Consider the following 21,310-nt stretch of genomic DNA (forward strand, 5'->3'; position numbering starts at 1 on the left):
CTCTCTCCCACTGTATCTTTAAGATGTGTTCCCCTATTCTTTTTTTTTTTCTTTCAGTACTGGAGTCTTTCCCCGCTTCCCGCTATTGCCCTGCTCCTGACACCTCCTTCCTTCTGTGGCCAGTCCTCCAATCCCTGCTTTCAGGTGAGCCCCATTTTTCGCCATCACCTATCTAGCGTCCCACTTCCCCAACCCGAGGCCCCGCCCCCATGGCCCCGCCTCAGATGACGCGACACGCCAAGTGCGTGGGGATTCCCGCGGCCACTACCCGGCCTGCCCCGCGGCAAGATGGCGGTCTGAACGCAGCTGGCAGCGGCGGAAAGTTTGTTGTGGGGTTGGAGTAGTCGGGCGGGGAAGCCAGAGTTGGGGGGGATTGCGGGGGCCCTAGCCTGTAGTAGGGGCGAAGGGAGTACTGGCTCCAGGGTTGAAAAGAGGAGATGGAATGGAGTAAGGTCCGAGGCGGAGAGGAAAAAAAGGAGCTGGGGCGGACCGGGGCCCTGGGGTCCAGTGGCAGCCTTGGGGAGGGGGATTTGGGGCGGGGCAGCCAGAAGTAGGTGTTGCGCAGGCCCTGGAGAAGCAGAGTCACAAGTTGGAGGAAAATTTCTTAGCCGCGAATAAAGAAGCCTGGAGCGTGGGATAGAGGCCCTACTGTATTTGGCCGGCCAGAGGGGAAAGGGATCTTTCTAGTAAGAGTGGGATAGTGAGGAAGAGAGATCTGGAGGATACCGGGCAGATCTGCTAAGGAGGGAACTAAAGCCAGTCAAATGACCCTCTTCTAGGCTTAGATCAGCCTTTCCACAGCTGTAGCAGCATCTGCCCCAATTTCAGCTGAAGATTCAGGTGCCCCAGGAACTGGAAGAAATTACAGTGCCTACTTGGAAAGAAGAAGAGATAGCGACTTGCCCCAGTCCAACCCCAGAGCGGGTAAGGTGGCTTCCAGTGACAGGTTTCTGGCTGGCATGCTCCCTGGGAGGAGGATGCATGGGCTTAGAGTGATGCCAAGAAACATTTGGTCTGAGAAGGGCTCACTTTTATAGAGTTTGTCCTTTGTCTGAGGTCCTTAAGTTAGTGTTTGGCGTAGATTGCAGGCTGACTTTTTGAGAGTTGGTGTAGAATTAAGCCTTGTGTGCCTTCACCTATGCAAATAAACCTGGACAGAGGCCTAGAGACCAGGCTGAAGGATTTTAACACATCCCTGTCACAGCAGTTTCCTACATGCTCATTGTTTCTGCTTCAATATCCCCATCACATCTTCACTTTGGCGTCCTGCCTGGAAGTGGAGATTTGTGGGTGACAGATGGTGGGGAGTCAAGAGAAAACAAATTCTGATCGTGTTCACTGACCATTTAGGTACCTGCTGTCACCGACTCCTGAATTCATTCTCGCTGCGTGTCTACTTTTGCTCTTTTGGTAAGAAGGGCTCATTAGTGTTCCTCTGGGGATGTGGATTTTGGTGGGAGTATCAGAGGTAAGGGAAAGGCAGGTTGGGATTAGGGAGAAAAAATGTAGATCAGTTTCTGGTAAGAGATCAAGTGGACTGATGTAAAGCTCTGGGAATGTTTAGCACCGCACTCCCTATCCTTGAGACCCCTAATATTTGAGAGCTACTTTACAGTTGGACAAGTGTGGTGATGGAAAGAAAGGATCGTGGAACTTGCTCTTTTCTTTTCTGGTAGTTTTTTTTCTCTCCTTTGTAATCTTCCCATCAAACCACTTTTGAAAAATATCAGTTTCACAGGGCCAGGCGCGGTGGCTCACGCCTGTAATCCCAGCACTTTGGGAGGCTGAGGCGGGCGGATCACGAGGTCAGGAGATCGAGACCATCCTGGCTAACATGGTGAAACCCCGTCTCTACTAAAACTACAAAAAATTAGCCGGGTGTAGTGGCGGGCGCCTGTAGTCCCAGCTACTCGGGAGGCTGAGGCAGGAGAATGGCGTGAACCCGGGAGGCGGAGCTTGCAGTGAGCTGAGATTGCGCCACTGCACTCCAGCCTGGGTGACAGAGCGAGACTCCATCTCAAAAAAAAAAAAAAAAAAAAAAGAAAAATATCAGTTTCACTAGCCAAACTAAGCATGGCCTGAGAGGTAGTGGATTTGGTGTTGGAGAGAAAGGAAAGGGACTGGAGCCAGAGAACACAGTGAATGTGGCCTTCACTTCCTTTGGTAAGTGTTTTGCCCTAGCCAGAGTTGGGAGTAGCCTTCTTATTGAAGCCTGCTTCAGGATCAGCATCGCTTCCTGGTGCACTAGGATGGTTTGATCTAGAACTCATTAACTGTCTGCTGTCTACCTGTCCCCCCCCAAAACAAAGGCTTACTCCAAACAGAATAACCCAAGTCACTGTTACTAGGTCAGCTTCAGTACCTTTAGGTATCTGAAGAACTGATGATATGTAGCTGTGACTCCATTTCTGAAGGTTGAGAACCTCCTTTTTCTGAGGACAATTTGTGCCCCCTTTCAAATTGTAGTTGTAATCACCCAAGGGTAGTGTGGTGAACACATAACAGTTAATAGCAGTGACTCTGAGCCCGGCCTAGTGGCACATACCTGTAGTCCCAGCTACTTGGGATACTGAGATGGGAGAAGCACTTGAGGCCAGGAGTTTGAGACTGCAGTGCACTATGATGGCATCTGTGAATACCCATTGTACTCCAGCCTGGGCAACGTAGGAGATGCAGTCTCCAAGAAACAACAAAAAAAGAAAGCACTAGCCGGGCACAGTGGCTCACTCCTGTAGTTCTAGCATTTTGGGAGGCCGAGGCAGGCGGATCATGAGGTTAAGAGATCGAGACCATCCTGGCCAACAAGGTGAAACCCATCTCTACTAAAAATACAAAAATCGGCTGGGCGTGGTGGCACGCACCTGTAGTCCCAGCTACTCAGGAGGCTGAGGCAGGAGAATCGTTTGAACCCGGGTGGTAGAGGTTGCAGTGAGCTGAGATTGCACCACCGTACTCCAGCCAGGTGACAAAGCGAGACTCCATCTCAAAAAAAAAAAAAAGCATCTCCAAAAAAAGAAGTTTGTTTGACTTTGCCATTTGTAGCCCTGTGACCTTTATTAATTGCATAGCTTTGTATGCCTCAGTTTTCTTATCAATCAAATGTGGGTAGTAAGAGTATCTATCGCACAGGGTTGTTGTGAAGGTAAATTAGTTAATACATTAATATGCTTACTCAGTGCCTGACAGTAAGTTTTAGTTATGCTAGTCAGATCTCAGCACTAATTTCTGTTTCATGGTTCAACCTGCTGTCTCTTTATATAGATAGCAGCTGCATTGGTTTGGGCTGCTAGCCTGATGTTAAAGAGATGAAGCAGAGCTTTTGGATAATACAGATTTTTTTGTCGTGAGAATATCCTCATTAGGCTATTTAAGGCAATGTTAAAATGCCAGTGATTTCCTGTTTGAAGCTGTGAGGCTATACAATTATCTTTGCAGTTGAGTAATGATGATAATAATAACAATAATGGTGCTTATTGAGCACATTCTGTGCCTGGGACTGCTGTAAGGGCTTTTCATGTATTAACTAATATAATATTTGACTTTTTTTTTTTGAGACAAAGTCTCGTTCTTGTCGCCCAGGCCGGAGTGCAATGGTGCTCTCCTCACTGCAACTGCCGCCTCCCAGGTTGAAGTGATTCTCCTGCCTCAGCCTCCCAGGTAGCTGGGATTACAGGTGCCCACAACCATGCCTGGCTAATTTTTGTATTTTTAGTAGAAACGGGGGTTTCACCACATTGGTCATGCTGGTGTCGAACTCCTGACCTCAGGCGATCTGCCTGCTTCTGCCTCCCAAAGTGCTAGGATTACAGGCATGAGCCACCATGCCCGGCCAATTAATTTAATTTTCATAATCATATGAAGTAGATAACTTATTATCCCTGTCTTACAGATGAGAAAATGGAGGCAGAGTGGTTAAGTAATTTGCTTAAGATCACTCAGCTAGTAAGTGACAGAGCTGGGATTTGAACCTAGGCAATCTAGCTTCAGCAGTTGAGCTTTTTTTTTCTTTAGGTTGGTATCAAGTTAACTTAAATATGCCTAGTGGCAATTTGTATCTTTCATTAGTTTGACTATATCCTGGTTCATGTTTGTTTGTCAAGATGGTTAAATGTATATCCATATTGTAGTAGAAATTTTTTTGATTGTTTAAAAAAATGTTTAGTGGCAGAGTTTTTCATCACAACCCTCTCCTTCCTCTCAGAAATAGTAACTGGTGCATGGGCTGTGGTGAGGGAGCCTGCTGTGCCATGTCAGCCAGATCTGGGCTGCCTTTATGATTCAACTTGGTGATGTGATGCAACCTTGGGCCTGGGTTGAATGGGCAGACTGACATTAGAATCTGCACTGAGCACACCTTAAAGGGGTGTGTGTGTTTATTAATGTAGATGTACGTATAAGGCTCATTTCTGACTTTGATTACTGACATGAGCAGTTGATTAGCCATAGTAAATATTAAATTCATAGTCTGGATATAATTTTTAAAAAATAGCAAGACATCACCCCCCCCAAAAAAAAAAACAGTCAATGTCTTTCCTGAGTAAAATTAATAAAATTTGAAACAATAAATAATAAAAATAGGAAGTAGCAAACTACACAGGAAAAAAAAAAGTGGCATTTTAAATAGCTCCCTCCCCTCAGCTGAAGGGGAAAATGGAAAACAAATGTGCTGCTGAAGCCTGTGTTGTTTGAAGAAGGCCCTGGCAGCGGTGCTCAGTCTCTCCCTTTAGCCTGGCGAGGCCCAGTGTAGCCTTGAGGCAGAGGTGTGCCCAAGGTTTGATTGACTGGCTTTCCTTTGCCCTGTATTTAAGACTCACTCTCCTCCTCCTTCTGAGTCATGTCCTGTCTATTTAACACACCCTCAGGGCCCTTCTTTTTCTTCAACAAATGACTCTACCCTGCCACTGAAGTAGGCACGTGTCTGTCATCTAATTAGATTTCAGAGGAATTGGGGGCTCAGGACTTTGGGCTTTCCCTGGGAACTCTGTACTGGCCCTCTGATGACCTTTCCTGTTTGTTTGGCACATGTGATTTTGAGAAGCAGACAGTATCTGTCAGACGTATTGCTCCCCACTCCATGAACTCAGGAGCCACGTATCTTAGGATAGTGTACTTTATCTTGCATTGCGCGGCAGTCAGCGTGCTGAAACGTGTTATCTCTAAAGAGTATACCTTTGTACTTTGGTAGAAGTCCTCAAATTTTCTGGATTCGGGTCACATTTTGGTAAACTATGGAGTTGCAAGGTGAAGGATGATGGATTTTGAGCTGATTCTTTCCCTTTATTGTTTTCTTTGTTGTGTAAATCAATTCTCAGGGTGCCCCTTATTCAGATGTTTATGAAGCCAATCCCCTCACTGCCTTCTCACCACCATATTTTGAATGCCAAGGACCTCTGGGTGAAGGAACCTTCATTTCTCACCTGGATTCAGGCTCTTAAATAGCTCTCCGAACTGACCTCATTCTAGCCTCTAGATCTTTGCATACACTGGTGCTACTCCTTTGCCTACCTTTTTGTCCTTCAGGTCTCAGTTTAAATGTCACTTCCTTTAGGATCTCACCCCTGCCCCCTTGAGTGCCCTTCTTCTGTGCTTCTGTCCGATACTTATGCTGTGTCATAATTGCCTGTTTACTTGTCTGATTCTCATAAGACTAAGTGCCCTGAGAACAGAGACTATGTCTTATTCACTACTGTATTTGTAGCATTTAGGACAGTGCTGGGCCGTAATAGGTGCTTCATGATGCTGTGGTGCATGTAGAATGAATAAAATGTGGTGAGCAGTCTCTTCTCACGCCAGTCTACCTTCCATGGTGCTGTCAAAATTATTTGGCTATAAAACAGTCTTCCTGGCGGGGCGTGGTGGCTCACGCCTGTAATCCCAGCACTTTGGGAGGCTGAGGTAGGCGGATCATGAGGTCAGGAGTTCGAGACCAGCCTGATGAACATGGTGAAACCCTGTCTCTACTAAAAATACAAAAATTAGCCGGGCATGGTGGTGCACACCTGCAGTCCCAGCTACTCAGGAGGTTGAGGCAGCAGAATCACTTGAACCCGGGAGGTGGAGGTTGCAGTGAACCAAGATCGCGCCATTGCACTCCAGCCTGGGCCACAGAGCAAGACTCCATCTCAGAAAAAAAAAAAAAAAGTCTTCCCTTAGAAATGCCATGGGTTCTTCCTTACTTAAGTTAAAGCCCACACTGTCTGGCTTGGCATGCCAAAAGGCTCCTTATACTGGGGTCCAGACCCAGACCATTAGCCTGAGTTGCTGCTACTCCACCTTACCTGTCCTGTGCTTCATTGCTCCCAAATTTCTCACTGCTCCCAAACCTGTCGTGGGCATCCATTTAGTTTCATCTTCTTTGCCCATGTACTTCACTCAGTTCATAATGCTCACCTCTGCCTCTGAAACTGCCCATCCCCTAAGACCCAGCTCCTTTGTCACCTCCAGTGAGACGCCTCCCCTGCTTTTCTTTCCTCCACTTGGTGCCCTGCAGCACTTTCTTTGAACCTCTGTTTTGGCACTTACCGTGATGTTTGGTGAGGGCTCTGTTTACTTGTCTGTTTTTTCTCTGGGCTGATCTCCTGTAGACAAGGGACTTTGCAGAGCATGTGGTGGAGAGGAGTTGGTGGGAATGGTAATGAATAGTGTGAAAGAATCCGATTGTGGAGCTAGGCAGACCTGGTTTAAATCCTAATTCTGCCACTCACTACCTGTGCAACTTTGGGCAAGTTCCTTAACCAGTAGGATTCTTGGTCTCATGTTGGTCTCTAAAATGAGGTTGGCTGGGTGTAGTAGCTCACTCCTGAAATCCCAGCACTTTGGAAGGCTGAGGCAGGAGGATCACTTGAGGCCAAGAGTTTGAAGCCAGACTGACTGGGCAACATAATGAGACTCTGTCTCTACAAAAAAACATACAAAACTTGGCCGGGCGCGGTGGCTCACGCTTGTAATCCCAGCACTTTGGGAGGCCGAGGCGGGCGGATCATGAGGTCAGGAGATCGAGACCACGGTGACACCCCGTCTCTACTAAAAATACAAAAAATTAGCCGGGCGTGGTGGTGGGCGCCTGTAGTCCCAGCTACTCGGAGAGGCTGAGGCAGGAGAATGGCGTGAACCCGGGAGGCGGAGCTTGCAGTGAGCCGAGATCGCGCCACTGCACTCCAGCCTGGGCGACAGAGCGAGACTCCATCTCAAAAAACAAAACAAAACAAAAAAACAAAAAAAAAAACCATACAAAACTTAGCTGGGTATGATGGCTTGTGCCTGTGGTCCTACCCCTCAGGAGGAGGCTGAGGTGGGAGGATCACTTGAACCCAGGAGTCTGAGGCTGCAGTGAGCTATGATTGCACCACTGCACTCCAGAATGGGTGACAGAGCCAGACCCAATCTCTAAAAAAATTAAAAACAAAAAAATAAAATATGGATGACATCTTTTTTGCAGGAGTAATGAGTTCATAGCTTATAGCATGGTGCCTGGCATATAAAAGACACTGGGGGCTGGGCGTGGTGGCTCACGCCTGTCAATCCCAGCACTTTGGGAGGCTGAGGCGGGTGGATCACCTGAGGTCAGGAGTTCGAGACCAGCCTGGCCAACATGGTGAAGCCCTGTCTCTACTAAAAATACAAAAATTAGCCGGGCATGGTGGCAGGCGCCTGTAATCCCAGCTACTCAGGAGGCTGAGGCAGGAGAATCGCTTGAACCCAGGAGGTGGAGGTTACAGTGAGCTGAGATCGTGCCACTGCACTCCAGCCTAGGGCACAAGAGCGAGACTTCATCTCAAAAAAATATATAAATAAATAAAGGACACTTGGTAAATATTTGTTGAATGAATAAATTTCCCATTTTGGAGCTCTGCAAATAGGAAAAGGCTTTGTTCTATTAAATCTAAAATAAGCCTTTTGATTTCTGCCTGGTAGCCAGGAGCATTTTGAGGTGGGAGTACAACTGAGTCTCCTTTCTTGTGATGAAGCAGTAAAAAAGATGAGATTAGGAGCATCATCAATGAGCAGCCTGTGCAGATTGTTGGTGTTTCTCCCCATCTCTTGTTTGTTTGTTTTTCCTGAGACAGAGTCTTGCTCTGTCATCCAGGCTGGAGTGCAGTGGCACGATCTCAGCTCACTGCAACCTCCACCTCCCAGGTTCAAGCAATTCTCCTGCCTCGGCCTCCTGAGTAGCTGGGATTACAGGTGCCTGCCACTGTGCCTGGGTAATTTTTTCATATTTTTAGTGGAGGCGGGGTTTTACCATGTTGGCCAGGCTGGTCTTAAACTCCTGGCCTCAGGTGATCCACCCGTCTGGGCCTCCCAAAGTGCCGGGATTACAGGCGTGAGCCACCACGCCCAGCCTCCCTATCTCTTGTTTTGTGATGACTCCTTTGATGATCGTGATATGCTGGCCTTCTCCAGTTCTGGTGAGGTTGGTGGTGGTGGATTCGTAATGTAATTAAGGCTGGGGATAGACAGAAAGCTGTTCACAGTGGATGACTGGATGGAGAGTTTCAATATCCATGTTTCCCCATATTTTATGGACTGAAAAATGGGTGAAACTGATGGAACACATCCAGGCATTGAGGAAGCCAGACTTCTTGGCCCCACTTTTCTTAGGGCTTTAATGGTCTTCCTGTGCTACAGAACAGGCTTCACTTGGATGCTTCCCACAATTGGGGCTGATAGCTGCATCATGATCCATTCTTTGCTTTTTTGTTTCTAGTGTAGTTGTTGGGGGTAGTCCTTAGGGCCCCAATTCCTAACAAACATCAAATGAATTTCTTTCCAGAATTAAGTGTATAATGTCAGGCGATACTCCAGTGCGAGTTTACAATCGGATGAGGAAGATATGTCTGAGTTCTCTGGATGGCAGCCTTGTCTGGTCCTTAAACCCTTGTCCCAGCTGGGTGCCTCTCCTCTGTGCTCTCAAAGCACTCAACCACACTGTACTGGAAGTGACTGTTAACCTGTCTCTCCCCCACTAGGAGTAAGATCTTCTGTCTCTGAAGCTTCTTAGGGGCAAGCTTTTTTACTGAAGGCCAGGCATTTAGGCACTATAGAGTAAGTGCTGAGCAATGTTGGTTACTGTGTGACCCAACCCAGTCACACAGTAGGTGGGATTAAAGAAGATGGAATCCATCTGGCAAAACCCTTTGCACTCTTAGGAAGGAAGGTCCTGCATAGACAAAAGGTGATAGTGTTAACACTAGCATTACTAATTATTTTCCAGGATTGCATTCATGTGCTTAAATCATCTTCTGGTGCTTGGCTTCAGCTGTCTCTCTTTTAGCCTTTTTATGTTTGTTTTTTTTTTTCTTTTTTTGAGACAGTCTTGCTCTGTCGCCCAGGGTGGAGTGCAGTGGCGCGATCTTGGCTTACTGCAACCTCCGCCTCCTGGGTTCAAGCAATGCTCAGCCTCCCGGGTAGCTGGGACTACAGGCATGTGCCACCACGCCCAGCTAACTTTTGTAGCTTTAGTAGAGATGGGGTTTCGCCATTTTGGCCAGGCTAGTCTGGAACTCCTGACCTCAGGTGATCCGCCCACCTCAGCCTCCCAAAGTGCAGGGATTACAGGTGTGAACCACCATGCTTGGCCAGCCGGTTTATGTTCTAGTAACACATCCCTAAGCAATCAGAAAGGGGGTTAAAGGAGGAGGTGAGTACATACCAGTAGCTTTCCTGTAGCTTTTTTTTTTTTTTTTTTTGAGATGGAGTTTTGCTCTGTCGCCCAGTTGGGAGTGCAGTGGCACAATCCCGGCTCACTGCAATCTCTGCCTCCTGGGTTTAAGCAATTCTCCTGTCCCAGCCTCCCGAGTAGCTGGGACTACAGGTGCCTGCCACCATGCCCGGTTAATTTTTGTATTTTTAATAGAGATGGGGTTTCACGGCCGGGTGCGGTGGCTCACGCTTGTAATCCCAGCACTTTGGGAGGCCGAGGCGGGCGGATCACGAGGTCAGGAGATCGAGACCATGGTGAAACCCCGTCTCTACTAAAAATACAAAAAAATTAGCCAGGTGTGGTGGCAGGCGCCTGTAGTCCCAGCTACTTGGAGTGTCTCAAAATAAATAAATAAATAAATAAATAAATAAAAATAAAAATAAAACATATCCTTTAAAAAAAAAAAAAAGAGATGGGGTTCCACTTTGTTGGTCAGGCTGATCTCAAACTCCTGACCTCAGGTGATCCACCCGCCTCAGCCTCCCAAAGTGCTGGGATTACAGGTGTTAGCCACCACGCCCGGCTCCAGTAGCTTTTTTTTTTTTTTTTTTTTTTTTTTTGCCTAATTAGCATCTCTAGAAAGGTCTTTGGCTGCTGGCTGCTCCTTTGTAATTCTTTATGCTGCCCTTTCTATTGCCCTGCTTGCTTTTCTGGTCCTATCTCTAGTCCCATCTAGGCGTGCTCAGTGCTCACAGCCAGAGCTTAATACAACCTTGTTAATGCCCAGATAAATCAAAAGGATGAAACCAATAGCTAAAAATGGACTGAAGGAGTTTTCCCTGGGTTCTCTCCCTTGTCCCTGGGTGTGAGAATGTGCATTGCATTGTGGCATATCTTTGCAGATGGCAACTTGCGGGAAGTAATAAACTGCATTTTATGTTAAGCAGAGAGGGGGTTGAGTGAGCCAGCCAGACTGGATTGTGTTGGATATCTTAGGCTTCAAGGGGACTAAGTCTCCCTGACTGGTCCTGAGTAGAAGGGTGGGGCCTCTTCTTTGTTAGTTACTGTCTTGTGCCAATTGTGTGCTAGGTGACATTTAGAATTTATAAAGGACATGGCCCCTCTTTGTGAGAAGCTTCTGTGCTGTGGTGGGGAACTCAACACCCATCCCTTGAGAGGAGGGTCCACCTACGGAGAAGCCATCCTAGACCCCAAAACCCTGGACTTCTACTCAGCTAACCAATAGGATAAAACTCTGCTTATCATTTTGGGTACCAAGCGGTGGTTGGCCTCTTTATACCTTCACAGGTAGCCCAAGTAGGGAATTGAATCTCAGAAGTCTTTGAGGGTCTTGAGATTAGGGCAGAATTGTCCTGGTTTTCCTGTGGCTTCCTGGAAAAGAGCTTTCCAGGCTTTGCACTGGTATTGGAGACAGGGGAACTGGGTTCTGTCCCACTTCTGCTTGTGGTCTTGGGCAAATCACTTGTCCTTTCTGACCCTCACAATGGGAGAGCTCCCTATTCTTTGTGCCTCACTGGACCATAAGCATCAAAGGAAATATCATGGAAGGGAAAGAGCTTCTGGAATGGTAAAGCACAGTGTAGATGCAGGGTTTTTGTCTGTTTGCCTAGGAACTGTTGGTTTCACCATAAACATATGTCCCTTGTATAAAATACTAACCATACAGAAAAGTATACAAAATAAAAAGTAAGAAGATACTCCCTTTCTTCTCCCATTGTTCCTGCCTAACTTGTTTCCCCAAAGATAGGGAACCACTGTTCACCATTTATCTTGTACCCTTCTAATAGTTTTTTTTTTTTTTTTTTTTTTTTTTTGAGATGGAGTTTCACTCTTGTTGCCCAGGCTGGAGTGCAGTGGTGCGATCTCGGCTCACTGCAACCTCTACTTCCTGGGTTCAAGAGATTCTCCTGCCTGAGCCTCCTGAGTAGCTGGGATTACAGGCGCCCGCCAACACGCCCAGCTAGTTTTTTGTATTTTTAGTAGAGACGGGGGTTTCACCATGTTGGCCAGGCTGGCCTTGAACTCCTGACCTCAGGTGATCTGCCTTGGCTTCCCAAAGTGCTGGGATTACAGGCATGAGCCACTGCACCTGGCCTCTAATAGTTTTTTTATACGTCTAGACATTCCTCACCAAAACTCAATACTAATACATACTCTTCTTCAGCTTTCTCTGTTCACTTAACAAGTGACCAAGGAGTGGAATAGTCCCTGTTGGAGCGGCTGAGGAGCCTGGTTACAGCCTCCTTCCCAGCCGAGTGAATTCCTCTGGGGCTGGCTCCCTGGGAGGGATGGAGAAATTTTACTAGAGGGTCTCGCCACAACAGGCACCCTGGCTGTCTCTGAGGGACATTTTTTTATTCTGAGATGAAATTGGCAGGAGTGTCCTTGAGTGGGAATCAGGATGGATGTAACAGCGATGTGGGCATTGGCACTCCCATCTCACCTGTGTCTCTCTCCTTCACTCATTTCATTTTTGCCTGGGAAAAGAGAAAAATTATCTGATTTCTCAAATCCTATTTTAGTGCAGTGAGAGTCCCTGATTTCTGAAACCTTGAATTAGCCATGTCACTTGCTGCTCTTTTAAAAGCACACCAGACCCAGTTGGTGTTTTTGTTCCTGTGGGTGAGAATTCTGAAGGCCACCTGTCAGTGGCTGTGCTCAGTCTAGGGCAGGGGTCAGGGCCTGTCGGAAGAATTGTCTTTTTTTTCGAGACAGTTGTCTCATCTTCATAGTCAGGCCTTGGCCTATTTGAGCTCTTGGGCTGTAATCAGAGCAACATGGGGAGCCCAGTGTGTAGGCAATTATTGGAAGTGTTTCCTGTCTGCGTGAATCTTGATCGTAGGCTTGGAAAAAGGCCAGGCCCATCTCTGCGGCCAGGGTCGTGACTCTTCCCCTTTTTGCCCCGAGTCATCAGAGAGCCTGCAGGGCTTCCTAGAACAGGAGAGAGGACCCCTCTCTTGTCTTTTCCCTGCCAACATCTTACCCTCTGCTAAGCATCAGAGGGTGTGGATATATGTATTGTAGTCCTGTCCTCCCGCCCCAGGGGACACATCTTGTGGGGTCTCTGGAATGCCACTGCTTTTCCCTCATTTGCCTTGCAGTCTGTGAGCTAGAGGTGTCACTTCCCCCAGGGTGGTCTGGAGGCTTCATGGAAGAGTTGTTTCTGCCATTGGTGGGAGAGCTTCTTTCTCTGTTGCTCGTGTTGCTTGTTCTGAGAGGGGAGAATAGTCCCTGTTGCTCCTCTGGGGCTGGCTCCTTGGGAAGTGCCACCCCTGGCCAGGTGGCAGTGTGCAGCCCGTGCTGTTGACTGGCCCAGCTGTAGGCCAGGCACACACTGCCCCATTGTACTGCGCTTTCCAACGCAGCCCTTGTCATAGCCTCTAATCCTTCGGCTGCTTCTCTCCCAGCCCCACAGAGCCTATGGGAGGTGGTGGGATGGACTCTGTGGCACCGGTGCGGATGGCTTGCAGCTGCAGCTGTGGGTGGCTTTGTTCTTACAGCCTAGCTTTCAGAGTCCTGGCGCAGCCTGGCAGCAGTGTTTGGGGAACAGGCGAGATAGAGGAGCTGAGCCCCTTCTCCAACAGCCGTCCTCTCTTTCTGTTGACCAACCAGAGAGGCTTTTTGCCTGAGGTCAGCAAGCTGGCCTCCCTGGTTGGCAGGGGGAGTGCTTGGCTTCCATCTGGCATGGTTTCCGGATGGGAGAAAGCCCCTGAGGGTCTGGTGGTAAGTCTGCGGTGCTTCCCGTCAGGAGAGTGCAGTGTGCAATGTGTCCCCTTGGGCATCCTGCAGCTTGCCATTCCTCTGCTTTCTCTCTGCAGCTCCGGAGTTGGGCTGCTCACAAACCAAGCTGTCTGTTTATATGGAGTGCCTGGAGGGCGTCTGCCATGAGTCTGTCGCTAACCGCAGTAACCAGGAGAGCTGGCTGGTTGGGGAGAAGACACTAACCCTGTGAGTCTGACCTCGGCCAGCTAACCTGCCCTGGGGTGCCACCAGCAGGGCCTCTGTCCTCCATCCCTCCCCGCAGCCTGGCTGCCTCCCTCCTTAGCTTATATCGCGCCATCTCCTCTGCTCTCTTGTTCTTACTACCGGGTCCCTCTATTTTCCCAGTTTCCCTTTGCTGTGGGTGGGGATGTGCCCCCTTCACGGCCACCTGCCCATCACCAGCCTGCTGCTGGGCTCCACTGACCACCCCCCACCGTCACCCTCCCCCGACTCAGCAGCATGCTCTTCACTTCTCCCTTCAAACAGAATTGGTTCGAGTTTCTGTTGAATCTGTGCTTTTAGCACAGTTTGAGAAGATCCCTCAATTACCATGCTGCTGCTGCTTCTCATGCCTCAGAGACAGATGAACTAGGGTGGGAAGGGACTTTTCTCCTAGACCAGATCATTTCCTCCCTTTATCAAGAAGGGAAGGTTGGATAGTGTCCCTGTTACTCTCACCCTAGGATAAGAAGTTAGGATCAGCTGCAAGGTTCTCTTTAGGATTGGGGAGGTAAAGGAAAACCTTGGCCTGGTTCTGGGGAATTCCCTGGGCAGAAGAGTGAAGCTACTTAAACTGAATGCTGGGGCCCCAAACCAGGGACCCATGTGAGATGTCACTCCCATTGGTGACCGTTGCTCTGGGAGGTGGAGTTTGTCCCCCCCACCTCTTTTCACTTCTGGAGTTTCAGGTGGACTTTAGCCATGAAAAGCTGGGAAGGGCGCCTCAGTAGAGTGGGGGCAGGACCTGGCTTCGGATTCCACACTGGGCTCAGAAACGGTCCTGGCCTCAGATTGGGAGATGGGTGAGTGCAGGCTGGTGTGGAGAAGCTCCCACGCAGTCCCTTCTCCCTTCAGGCTTGGGAAGGAGAGGCGGGTCTGGAGATCATGAGAAAGTTGATTGCCTGTTGTTTCCTGGTGTTCCACACAGGTCACTCTAGATAGACTGTGGCTCCGGCTTCCGGAGGCAGTGCGGTGCTGGGGAGGCTGGACAGGGGGGAGCTTGAGACCAGAAGGCCGCCTAAGTGGATTCTGTTCCCCTTGGGCTGGGTGAGAGAAGACAGCAGCCTACCAGCATTGGGTGGGAGCTTGTAAATGGGAGAGGGTGTGTTACGGGCCTGGAGCGAGGAGGGTAGCACTCCCAAGCGGGATGATGATTTCTCGGAGGTTGATAGATTAAGAGACCAAAGTTGGTAGGGGATATCCATGTTGACGAGAAATATCTTTTTGATTTTTTTTTTTTTTTTTTGAGACAGAGTTTTGCTCTTGTTGCCCAGGCTGGAGTGCAATGGCGCGATCTCGGCTCACTGCAACCTCCGCCTCCCAGGTTTAAGCGATTCTCTTACCTCAGCCTCCCAAGTAGCTGGGATTACAGGCATGCACCACCACGCCCGGCTCATTTTGAATTTTTAGTAGAGACGGGGTTTCTCCATGTTGGTCAGGTTGGTCTTGAACTCCCGACCTCAGGTAATCCGCCCGCCTTGGCCTCCCAAAGTGTTGGGATTACAGGCGTGAGCCACTGTGCCTGGCCCGATGAGAAATATCTTGATGAAAATGCACTATGTCCAATAAATGAATATAGGTACTATGCAATATTAAGGATTTATAGTACTGATCAATATCCATGTGGAAATGAATTTTATTGTATGATTAATAATAGTGAATGTATCATAGTTGATTAAGGAATAAACAATGCCTGCTTATATGCATGTGGATTGAGCTTATAATGTATTATATATGAGTGTACTATGTACAAATAAACATTTATAGTACTATATATCATTCATGGGGACTAGCAGTAATGCAGAGATGTTTAGGGACCTCAAATGGGGAGTTAACAAGCTGGAGGCTTTCTTGACTTGGCTCTGACCAGGAAAGCAAAAGGGCCTGGAGTTGAGGCCTGGTTGAGGGCCGGTCCTTCACTTTGGCCTTTCTTAGGAGAGGGCATGGGGTCTAATGTCAAATGCAGGCTATGACCTTGGGGATTTCTTGCCCTCTTTTTTTGCAGCGAGGGGTTGGCTTGCCTGGCTCTTTAGCCCCTTGTTCCTGTGAAGTGTTTGTCTGGATGTGAGGCCGGGTAGATAGACTTGGAAGCATTTGCTCAGGTGGGAGCCAGGTGAGCTCTCACAGGTCACCAGCACTGTTCTGAGTCCTCAGGATTGCTTTGGGGCAGAATAATTCCCACTCTTTTTGGCTTTCAAAACCCTGTCAATCTGTTTGGTTTAGAGTAGGCAGGGGGCCAGGTCAGGGCTGCAGGCAACTTGTCCCAAGAGGGTGAGGTTGTACTTGCCCAGAGGGGTGGCGGGCATAGCTGTTGGAGGGGCAGCAGGGCTGGTCTGGGCACAGACTGACATCTTCTTGTCTTCAGCCCAGAGCAGAACCTCTGCCCAGTCCCCACCCTATGAGCTGTTGGCTGCCTGCCTGCCACGCGCCCGGGATTGCTGAAGGCTTTACTCATGTATCTCAGGAACAGCTGCATGCCGGAAACTGGGGGCTGGTGGCAAGCAGGAGGGGTACCCCGGAGATGATGTGGGAGAGGCCGAACCCAGCTTTGGTGGGATCAGCCCACTGCTCTGGGGGACTGCTATTCATGTGGAGTCAGTGGGAGAGGGGCTGTGTTATTGGTGCAGGGGGTGGGGATCTTCATGAGCAATCCCCAGGACCAAGGCCAGGTCACCTGGTTCCAGGGCTTACCCTTGGAGCGTGACCATTTGTGTTCCTTGGACATCAGTTGGGGGCAGAGACTGGATTTCAGAGGCTTGAGAAGCGGCCAGACTTGTGTGGCGGGAGTGTAGCTGACCCCCACTGGGGCACAGCTTCCCACAGGCTTGCAGAGTTCAGAGACTCCACATCTAGCACTTACAGCTCAGGACAGTTCCTGAGGGGGGAGGCCCCAGTCCCTGTGTGATCAGACATTTGTGTTTTAGTGGTTGATGAGGGGCTTTAGGAAGGGCTTGTATTTATTATTATTTATTTATACCCTGCTGGGTTCCAAGGGAATTAAGGTGGCATACAACACAGCTGGTGTATTCTGAAACAGGACTGGGTGTTCTTTTAATTTTAAAAGCAGTAGTGATTACTAACTTCCGTTTGACTTTGCTCGGTTGAATTATGAAGAAGAGCTTGATGATTTTCATGGTAACGTGTGGGCCCTTCCTGATTCAGAAGGTTGTGTTCATTGACTCCTTAAGGTCTCTCACTTGCTTGATTCATTGACAGCTGAGAGCAGAAAGGCTTCATAGTAGGTTCAGAAATTATCTGAACCCAGATAAACTGATAGGGCCACAATTACCTAAAGTAGGTATTGGTGATGTGGAGAGTAGGGAGGTAGTTGCTCTCTAGGGCAAGCTAGCTGCTCCAGGATCAGGAGAGTTGTGGAGTGGGGTAGTAGTGCAGAACGTGGGGAGCTGGAGGAGATGTTTGGTGGGGAAGCCTGAAGTTGGAAAAGCCAAAGAACCATATCCACTCTGGATTCCTGTCTCCCTCTTCTGGGCTGGTGTTGAGGGAATGGCCTCAGCTTCAGCTGGGAGAAGGATGGATGCTTGAACCTCCTTTCCTCTTCTGCATCTCTGACTTTGCCTGAGCTTTAGGCAGAACCCCGGAAAGGATGGCAGAAGGGAAGTGGTACGGCATCTTTGGCTCTTGGGCTGGAAACTTTTTGCCGTTGCTCCTATGGGTGCTTGCTGGGAACAGTAAGATAGTATATTGGGGAGCAGCAGGATTCTGAAGAGATTTCTCTCTCATGCCACTCTGTCTCTAGCAACAGCAATCTTCCACCACGGTGGAAGCCCCTGATCAAATATGCGTACCCAGAAAAGGAAGCAGGTATAAGTCCCACCTCCTGGTTAAAGAGTGATGCTTGGCAAATTTTTTGTCCTTTTATTAAAGGACACTGCTCAGTCAGCTTCTGGTACAGATCATGCCTTACACCTATCTCTCTACACTCTGCTCAGCTGTTCAGAGGGTTCACAGTGCAGCTCTGCTGTGCGTGCCGAGTCCCATTTCTAATGAAAGTAGAATTTGTTCTCTGAAGGCAGCTAATTGTGCCCCATGGGCTGTAATCAGGGAGAAGGTATTTAATACAGGGCAGGCGGCAACAGGCGGCCTGCACCGACTGGCAAATTGCAACATGGCAATTAGGAAGCTATCACCCCTCTCTCCACCCCAGCAGATATGAAGTAGAGTCTTTCCTTTGAACTGATTTTTGAGTAAGCGAAGAATGAATGCTATGCAGAGCATGGCAGAAGCTGGGGTTGGATGGGGTAGGATGCGCCAGGGGCAGGGAGGGTTGAGGAGAGTCCCTTTTCCTTCTCACTTCACCTTCGTGGGATGGGGAAGGGTTGCTGCTACTCTGGGTGTCTCCCTCAACACTGCTTGCAGGTCCAGCCCAAGGAGCCCCAGGCCACGCTAGGTCAGCGAGAGGTTTTAACCTAGGCCTCAACCTTTCTCGCAGGGCGTAGCTGTTCTTATAGAACAGACCCAGCACGTTATCTGGTAGTCCAACATCCTGAGTCATCTGCCCTCAGTTCCTCAAGGCTTAGGTTTAGTTTGGGGTGGGGGTGGGCGTGGGATTCTTCCTTGTTGATTTCCTTTTTTTTTTTTTTTTGAGACAGAGTCTCTGTCTCCCAGGCTGGAGTGTAGTGGTGTGATCTGGGGTCACTGCAATCTCCACCTCTTGGGTTCAATTTTTGTAGAGACAGGGTTTCACCATGTTGGCCAGGCAGCTCTCGAACTCCTGACCTCAAGTGATCCGCCTGCCTTGGCCTCCCAAAGTGCTGGGATTACAGGTGTGAGCCACCATGTCCGGCCAGCCCTGTTGATTTCCTGATCTTCCCCCAGAAGACCATTTTCTGGGAGGTGCCCTGGAGCCAGCTCAGCATCCAGAGGCCAGGAGGCCCCAGAGGCTGTCCTTGGCTGCCGCTCACTCATCATGGGCCATGGCCCATTCTGAGTTGTCCAGCTGCTCTCCTTTGGGACCCTTTCTTCCCCACATGGAATTGGGAGTCCTCCTTGGGCTGAAACACTCCAAGGCAACTTGGGAAACCTTTGGGTGAAGGAGATGTGGCCAGGGGAGGCTGCACCTGGTAGCTGAGTCTTCCTGGAGGGACCACTCTGATGCCATCTGCCTCACCCCTTTACCTTCTCCCAGCTTGCAGGCCAAGTGTCCCGATGCTTCTGTCTTTGTTGTCCACTGCACCATGCATCACTGTCCTCCTCGGGTCTGTCCGGACTTTCCCTGCACACCTTCCTTGCCTCTAGTCAAGGACTGTGGGCTGCCAGGCCCATTGTATTCCTGTTCATTGCTGGAACTGTGGGGCCCTCATGGGCTGGATCTGGGGCACTCAGCAGATTTCAGAAGTTGGAGCTAGGGCCTGGGTGTTGGGCACACCCTGTGTTTATGGACACAGGGCAGGAAGTGGTTGGTACACATCTCCCTTGCAGCCTGGTGTTGAGGAACACCATGGGCCCCCTGGTGGATTGTCTTTCCAGTGGACATTGCCTTCTGCTTCCTTAGTTGGGAGTGGTTTCCCATACCTGTAACTCTGATGTGCGTGGAAAGAATAGGCTCTGGCGGAGAGAATAACCTCCCATCACCACCACCCCCATCCCCAGAGAGTCTGTGTCTGCATTTACTGCCTGTCCCACTGCCAGCCACCTTCTCAGGGTACTCCTTGCCTAGCAAGCCAGATCACCTCTGGCCATGGAAGCCCTGGGGATAAATACATGCTGTAGGGCCAGGGAGTGGGGCTTGAGGTCAGGGTGAGGCAGGAGGAGCTAGAGGATGTGTGGCAGCTAGAGCCAGGGCTGCAGGGCGTGGAGTGAAGCAGCCCTCCCTACAGGATTGCTGAACACCCAAGTGTGTTCGTGTCCTCCCTGCCTGCCTGCCGTTCATGCAGGTGTCTCGGTACCAAGAGGACGGCACGGGCCTTGCCAGGAATAGGGACAAGGGAGTACAGAGGAATAAAGGAGGGGCACACAAAGGGGCCTGCAGAGAGAAAGGGCTTCCTCAGATGGCTGGGGAGCACATGGTGGAAGGGAGCCGGGACCTGGACCCTCTGTAGAGAAGGGGAAAGGCAGAGACCAACTCTCTGAGCTGCTCCTTTGCTTTGTAGAAGCTCTTGACTGCTCGCATCCCTCACTCTGCCATCTCTGGCTCTACCCTGTTTCCCAACTCATGCACCCCACACATTTACCCTCTGAGTATCAGAACCCACATACCCAGGTGGGTTTGGGGCTTTCTAGGCCTCTCCCTCAGGCCATAGGAGCACCCACCCCGGGCCCCTCTGGAGGGGCAGCCCCAAGGAACCTGTTGGGGTAACTTGTTTGCTCCCCACACCCCGGGAATGTGCTGTCCTTTCAGGCCCGCCCACCCGGATTCCTGTGCAGGGAGTCAGCCAACACAGCATGTTGCATGTGCCCTGTGGGGACACGTTCTGCCTCCTGTCAGGGGGAGGAGGCTGGCGGCCTTGCCTGTGCTGCCGCACCCCAGCTCCCCGCCGAACCCCAAACCAGGGCCCAGGCTGTCCAGACAGAGGAGGGAGACCAGTCCTGCTTCCCCACCCTCCCTACCCTCTCACCATTCTTCATGCCCCGGGCCCTGTTGGAATGTGACAGGAGTCATGGCCAGGGCATGTCCCGACAGTGGGAACACATGCTTTAGCCCGCAAGGCTTCCCTCAGCCTCCAGCTCTGTTTAGGTTGATGGGGGCGGGAGGAGATTGTTTTTTCTGCCCAGAAAGCCACCTGAGGTTACTGCCTGATCACTGGTGGCTGCTGCCCCCATGCTGCAACCCAGCTAATTACAGGTGGGGGCCAGGGAGGGGTGTGGGCCCATCTCTGAACATCAGGAGGCTGGAGGGGCTCTCACAGGTCACTCAGTCCAGCCACCTCTGTGTAGATAAGGAACTGAGTTATCCAGTGAGGAAGGGCATTACACAGGGCCCCACAGTGTCAGTGCTGAGCCTGGAGCCCAGGTGTCTTCAACTCCCCCGACTGGGGTTTTCTTCGCGAATGTTCCTCAGCCTTGGCACTCCGGGTATTTTCTGTTGGGAATTATTTGTGGTGGGAGTTGTCCTATGGTTGTGGGATGACCAAAGCATCCCCGGCTTCTACCCACTAGGTGCCAGTGGCACTCCTTCCCTCCAGGTTTTGACAACCAAAAATGTCTCCAGACACTTGCCAGACGTCCCTGGGGAAGGAGGGTGGACAGAATTGCCTGGTTGAGAGCTACTGCTCTGTGTTGCTCCCTTTTCAGATTTCTTCTCCTAGCCCTATGCCTCCTCATTGCAAAGGCCGGTGACCATCATTATACACCAAATAGCCTTGGGCCTCCTTCTGGAAATGCTAGGCGCTCTCTTTCCATCATTTTCTCTATCTTCTTGGATCTCTGTGAGGCTTTTTCCTGGTATTCTCATTTGTAACCCATGTTCCCCAAATATCTTAGTTGTTTCCAAACTCTGAGAGGCTTGGGAGATGAGGACAGATGTGGAGTAGGGATAGGACGGAACCAGACCTATTCCAGAATTGGACAATGTGCTGAGACCATGAACACACACACACACACACACACACACACGTATCTCATCTGGGCCTGTGACAGTACTGACATGGAGAAAGGAACCCAGTGCTTCTAGTCATCTGCCTCCAGCTGCTTTCCCCTCAGGCCCCG

At 49.9% G+C, this 21,310-nt stretch overlaps 1 protein-coding gene across 13 annotated transcripts in view; it reads left to right on the plus strand.

Annotated features, from left to right (window-relative positions):
* The first annotated feature begins 222 nt into the window (after positions 1–222).
* TJAP1 (tight junction associated protein 1) overlaps positions 223–21,310 on the plus strand; it is a 29,853-nt gene continuing 8,765 nt past the window's right edge. For 2 of the 13 annotated variants that reach the window (XM_030796080.1, XM_030796081.1), the window contains exons 1-3: positions 223–322; positions 780–924; positions 1,351–1,410. The gene's annotated coding sequence lies outside the window, so the exon portion shown is untranslated. Of the gene's footprint in view, positions 323–779; positions 925–1,350; positions 1,411–13,135; positions 13,388–13,482; positions 13,613–21,310 lie in introns of those variants that run through there. The other 11 variants (XM_030796071.1, XM_030796079.1, XM_030796072.1 and 8 more) reach the window with 8 other exon arrangements.

Source organism: Nomascus leucogenys, chromosome 17 (genome assembly GCF_006542625.1).
Source record: "Nomascus leucogenys isolate Asia chromosome 17, Asia_NLE_v1, whole genome shotgun sequence".
Lineage (NCBI taxonomy): Eukaryota > Metazoa > Chordata > Mammalia > Primates > Hylobatidae > Nomascus > Nomascus leucogenys.